Genomic DNA, 6,254 nt, shown 5'->3' with positions numbered 1-6,254 from the left:
AGAAACTCTTGCTTGTACAAGTAGTAGTCATCTAAGTCTTTTTGCTTATGAGAAACAATGTCTTACCATAATTTTTGAGTGTTTTGGGGATCAAAGAAGTATTTCTTGAAATGATTCAAAACTTCATTGTAATTCCCCTTAACTTCCTCAGGCAAAGAGTCAAACCAAGTGCTAGCATCTTTCCTAAGGACCACCTCAAACATTTCTACACGTTCTTGATCAGTTATTATCCTCTTGATACGGCAAGACATCTTGAAATTCGCTAAAAATAATTCTGCATCCTCTCCAGGCTCTCCAAAGAAAAGAGGATACCCAGACATTTGGCGTTGGCTTTCCATTGAATTGATTTCAAAGTGACACCCGTTTTTGTTTTTCTTTCTTAAAAAGATTTACACAATAATGTTTTCTAGCTTGCAATCTATTCTACAACAAAATAAAGATATTCACATCAAACGACCTATGATAATCAATAAGAGGTAGGATGACAGGGTTTGGTGATGCGAGAATTTCTCCTACTCTTTGGGCACCAAACATGAACACCATACGTTGTTGAAAATGGATTTTCCTACTAATTGCAATGTTTATTCTAATGTGTGGAGTGAAATGGAAGGGGAAAACCTCTATTCCTGGGCCATTATCCATGGTCTATGCCTGACCTAATGCTTAAAACAAAACAAAAATATAGACGTCCAAACTAAGGTCGTACCTAATGAGAGGCAAAATAAAAGGATTTACTGAAGCGTTTATCTCGGCCAACCTAAGAGGACCTAAAATTCTACGAATGACACGTTGAAATTGCAACTTAGTACTAACAATTATGTGTACCTTTTGCCTTGCAATGGGAATGAAGGGATCATACAAATTTTCGTGATTCATGCAAACTACTTGACTATGCTAAAGGTTGATTCTACAAAAAAATACACAAGCCATCCTCCGTGGGGGCACCAATTTGAGGCGGTCCGGGGCGGGCAACAAGAAGAGCAACCTCTAGACACCCTTCAAGGCTCCCGTGCTGCTCAATGGGACTGGGGCACAACACAACACGAACCAAAACAACAAACCCACAGCCAAATCCCAACTACACAAGGGGCACCACTTAGTTTAAGAGCGAACTAGGACGCAAAAGAGGAGAATCGTTAGAGCAACCCACAAACAAGCAAGGAATTTACACTAACCCTAACACCAATGGAACACTCTCACACACTAAAACACGAGAGAGAGAGAGAGAGAGAGAGAGAGAGAGAGAGAGAGAGAGAGAGAGGGAGAGAGATAGTGCTCGGGCTGCTTTGAAACGTATCAGCAACGATCAAGCAAATACAACTATATATTTAAGAAAGAGAGAGAAAGGGGGAGGGGGTGCTTGTTGCATTAATACCTTCTTACAAATCTGTCATGAAAAATCAAAGTGAGATTAGTATTTGTTTAACATAGCTTGCATAAATTTCACCACAACACATCACAAGAAAAGCCACCCCAATCACTATCTTAAAGCCAGGGGAGTCCTCTCCACCCTGTCGCCTTCTTACAGTATGTGGGATTTATGGCTAAATTGATGACAACACCAGAGACAAGCTATCAAGAACTTAACAAAAAACACCAAGACACTTACGCATCATTGTTGTCCATTACTTCACGTTGGAAAGGAGACAAAGTATCCAAGCTTAGTCCAAATCCACCCTTCTTGATTCAGCAAATGTTGGACTTACACTAGTAGGAGAAATGATAGATTTCCTACTCTCAATTGAATGATCACTCTCTCTCTTACAATGGCATAGAGTTCCCTTGCTAATCCCCTATTACAACACATGCACATGCATAAGACAATGAGCTTCCACTCAAGAGCTCCTTCTAGAGAGGTTGAGCTTGGCTTCTCAAGCTATAGCATAGTGCTCTTGCTTATGGCTCCTCCTTTTGTGCTAGCTACACCCTCCTTTTATAGCAATTTTGAAGGCTAGGGTTACTCCTCTAACCATGGTTGGGTTAGATTTTCAGCAATTTATCTAATTTCTTTTGCTTGGAATTATCAAGAAGTTGGTGGGGAAAGAGAGAGGAGAGAAATGGAGGTGATAGGACTTTTCATAGTGGGTTAGTGTTAGTAGAGTTAGTATTAATTTACAAATGGAATTGGATATTTACAATGGGAGTATCCATGTAGGATACAAATAAGGAAGAAAAACTCTTAAGAGGCAAGAAAAGGTGGATTTCTTACAAGGTTGATGCTCCAAGTGTCTTGAGTAGGGCCAATTTTGACGCTTGTTGACGGTCCACTAGCTTTGAAGGTACATTTTTTCTCCACTCTTGACCTTCCTTGAGAGACAAGATAATTGAAGCTGAGTAATCAGCCACCGTGATGCTGTCTTTTAAGAGAAAAGGCTGAATTTTGTGGTTTTTTTGATAGATATGGGTAATTTGGAGGAGGAAAATGATAAAGTGAAAGAGAGAGTGTGGCTGCATAGAATGGGAAAACTGGGGTCCACTAATAAAATCATAGCTCACAGCTCGTAACTCAAAAAAATATGAAAAAATTTGAGGCAAAAGTTCAGCCCACGAGCTACAACTTTTGTTTGTATCACCTTTTCAAATTCGGAGAGCAAGTGAACTTTAAAAATTCAGCAAAACCGACCGTTTTTTTCCACTGCACAAGGTCCTTGTGGGGTCCTTCTTTAATGATTCTTTTGAATACCTCCAAGAGTGAGCCCTCCATAGTGCATGTATGCATGCCACCTACCCTTGACCTTATTTGGTAGGTCTATAATTGAAGATATTGTTGAGATCATGATATAAGTGAATAGTACAACTAAGAAAATCAAATATTGAGGGGTGTAAAAAATATGTACATGTCAAATATAAATAATATAGGTGGAAAAATATAAAGGGGTCAAAATAAATCTCTCTCATTATAAGTCTACCATAAAAAGATGAATATTTTTGGTGGTCTAATTTATGAGAGTAATAGAGAATATATGTAGGAAGGAAAAAATCACAATAGTGAAAAAAATATACACATAAATAGAACTAGTTTTTTTGGATTTTTGTTGGGATGGAGTTACACCAAAAATAAGAGAAGCTTGCATGAAATTCTTTTTATATGGAATAAAGAGTATGGAAAATGATAAGAAAAAATATGGTAATGGTGAGTCAATGTACATAGCATAAATAACACACCATAGGTAGAAATATATAAATACCACAATAATTATGAAAAATCCTTTTATTTAGGCCCTATATACAAAGAAATGTTTACATACGCATGGGCCATAATATACTTATTTTTTTATTTTTTTTATTTTTTTGGCTCAACTAGCCCAATGACTAGCTAATTGAGGGTTTTTTAAGAAGATATGAGAAAAGTCCCGTGACTCACGCACGCCTATGTACAGTGAAATGGTAGGGATAGCCATAGTGTTTGGGTGATTTTGGTAGGGTGAGGTAACTCACTGTGGCAATTACAAAGAGCCGAAAAACGGCTATCAATACCAATAAAGCTTCTTAGCTCATGTAGATTCCTTGGGTTAGGCCATGATTTTATTACCTCTAACTTTGATGGATCCGTACGAATACGATCGTGAGAGATAATATGACCTAGATATTGAATCTCTTGAAGGAAGAATTCACTTTTCTTTTGGTTGAGAAAAAGTTTGTTCTCCCTCAAGGCTTGAAAAATCGCTTGCAGATGTTGCTTATGTTTCTCCAAAGACTTGGAGTAGATGATGATATCATCAAAGAACACTCCAGTGAATTTACGATATGGTCTAAAAATTTTCTCCATGAGACGATTGAAAGTAGCTGGTGCATTAGTCAAGCCAAAAGGCATGACTAGATATTCATAAAGACCAAATGTTGTGCGAAACGCGGTCTTTAGGATATCTTCATCCACTATCCTTATTTGATGATAGCCACTCTTAAGGTCAATCCTACTGAAGTAGGTAGAGCCTTGTAGCTTATCAAACAGATCTTCTACCCGAGGCACGGGAAATCTATTTTTGATAGTGATATGGTTTAGTGCTCGATAGTCCACACACATATGGTATGTACCATCTTTCTTTTGCACTAAAAGGACTGTAGAACAAAAGGGAGAGGAACTAGGCCTCACCATCCCTTTGTCTACCAATTCCGGTACTTGCCTCATAATCTTCTCTTGTTGAGCTTGTGAGACTCGATAAGGAGGTTTGTTAGGTGGTGAGCTTCCTGGAAGGAGCTCAATACGATGGTTATCATCCCCTCGTTTTGGAGGTAGGTCCATAGGGATATCATCGATGAACACATCTTGGAATCCTTTTAGAAAACTAGACAAGTCTAACTCTTCTTCATTCCTATCATTTTCATTTGATGAAACATTATTAGCTTTTAGAGACTCTTTGACATAAATCATGTACGCAGAAACTGAGCTCTTCATTGATTTATCAAAAGAAAGAGGATTTACAAGTGGAATAGTGCGACCACGCTCACTAGCATCTATATACATGTTCTTTCCCCTATAGGTGAAGTAAATTCTCCTTTCAGGGAACTTCATGTTGGCAGCCATGCGATCAAACCATGGTGCCCCTAGGATAACATCCTGATGTTGGAGAGGAGAGATGAAGAAGTCTTCTTTGTCGACACAGATTTGGACATGAAGCCTCAACTTCCCAATCAAGGGAGTAACGGAGGCTTGTTGTCCCTTGAAAGCTGCATCAGCTGTTACTATATCTCCCATCTCAAAAGCTTGAATGCCCAACTTGGTGGCCAACTCTATTGATATAAAGTTGAGAGTAGAGCCGGGGTCAAACAAGATGAAGGCATCATGCTCTCTTACCTTTCCCCACGCATAGGAAAGTGATGATCCTTTGCAATGAGCATCCTCTTTTGGAGCTTCGATGGTGGAAGCCCTAGGAGTCTCATTGTGAGTATTCTTCGTGGGGCAAGAACGATAGCCATGTCCTTGCTCCCCACACTTGAAACACTTATGGTCCTTGTGAAAAGCTTCAAGCTCTTCAGGAGAGAGTTTTTTTCTACCTTTGTAAACTCCCTTCTCCTTGGACCGATTGTTGTTGTTGTTATTGTTGTTGTTGGAAGTGCCTTGGGAATTATTTTGAGCATTGGATTTCCCCTTTGCATCATTTTTATCTTTGTTTTCCATGGGCTTGACATTACGTCTAGCCCCTTGATGGAAATTGATGCGTGAAGCAACCATGGTGTGGTGGATTACTTTGGTAATAGTACCGGGCCGTTGAGAGTTGATGTATTCGGACATCTCTTCAGGTAATCCCGCACAGAATTGCTGTCTTTGCTCGGCAAAGTCTATCTTTTGAAAGAAAGTAGCTTTGAGATGTAAATCCCAAAACTTGTCTACATACTTGTTGATAGACTCATGAGAGAGGAGCTTCAAGCCGCGCCATTCCGTAAGAACTTTATCTTTAGTATCACTTGGAAGAAATTGCTTCATGATGGAAACTCGTAGAGTTTTCCATGTCTTTGGGGCTTCTCCATTTCCATGAAGGCTAGCCCACCATTGACGAGCTGATTTTTGGAAGTGCATAGCTACATGGCATAGCTTGGAGGACTCTGTGAAGCCCTCGTCCCCAAAGGCCGTATCAAATTGCTGGATGAAGTCCAACACTTTGTCGGTAGCACCAAAGGTGCCATCATAGGTGAGAAAAGAGATACTCTTTCCTCCCTCCTTGAACTTTTTTAGCTTTTGTGACCTTCACCATGCAGGAAATGATTTGCGATATCCTCCCCTCTTGTATTCTCTAGGAGAATAGCCATAACTTTCATCGGATGAGGAGGAAGGTGAAGAAGAAGGAGAAGAGGGTGACCTCTTCCTAGCCCTTTTCTTCCTTTGTTTCCTCTCTTCCCTTTCAGAGTGATGAGGAGAAGGACTATGGGTTGCTCTTTTCCTCTTGGGAGGAGTAGGCGATCGTCTAGACCGCCGTCTTCGTGGAGCCACATCTTCAGAAGAACTTAGACTGTCATTGCTTTCTTTCTCTTTGGATTCCTCCTCTCGAATGGGAGAGAGTCTTCTTTTGAGGGTCTCTTCAAGAGGCCTCCTAATCTCTCTCTCCTCTGGGAGAGGAAGGGAAATTCCATAAGCACGAAGTTGTTGAGTAACTTTGGCTTGCAAAGCAGGGTTGCCCATAGCTTGTTTCAACCTAGTGACGAGATAATTCACAAACATGGGAGCATCATCATTAGCACCTTCATGTGCAAAATCAAAGCTATCAATGTTCATTCTACTCTCTTGATTATTGTCAGCCATGTTAACAAAATTTATG

This window comes from Adiantum capillus-veneris, chromosome 1 (genome assembly GCF_014529385.1).
Source record: "Adiantum capillus-veneris isolate H3 chromosome 1, ASM1452938v2, whole genome shotgun sequence".
Taxonomy (NCBI): Eukaryota; Viridiplantae; Streptophyta; class Polypodiopsida; order Polypodiales; family Pteridaceae; genus Adiantum; species Adiantum capillus-veneris.
The sequence above is the reverse complement of the archived record's forward strand: the minus strand, read 5'-3'. Positions refer to the sequence as shown.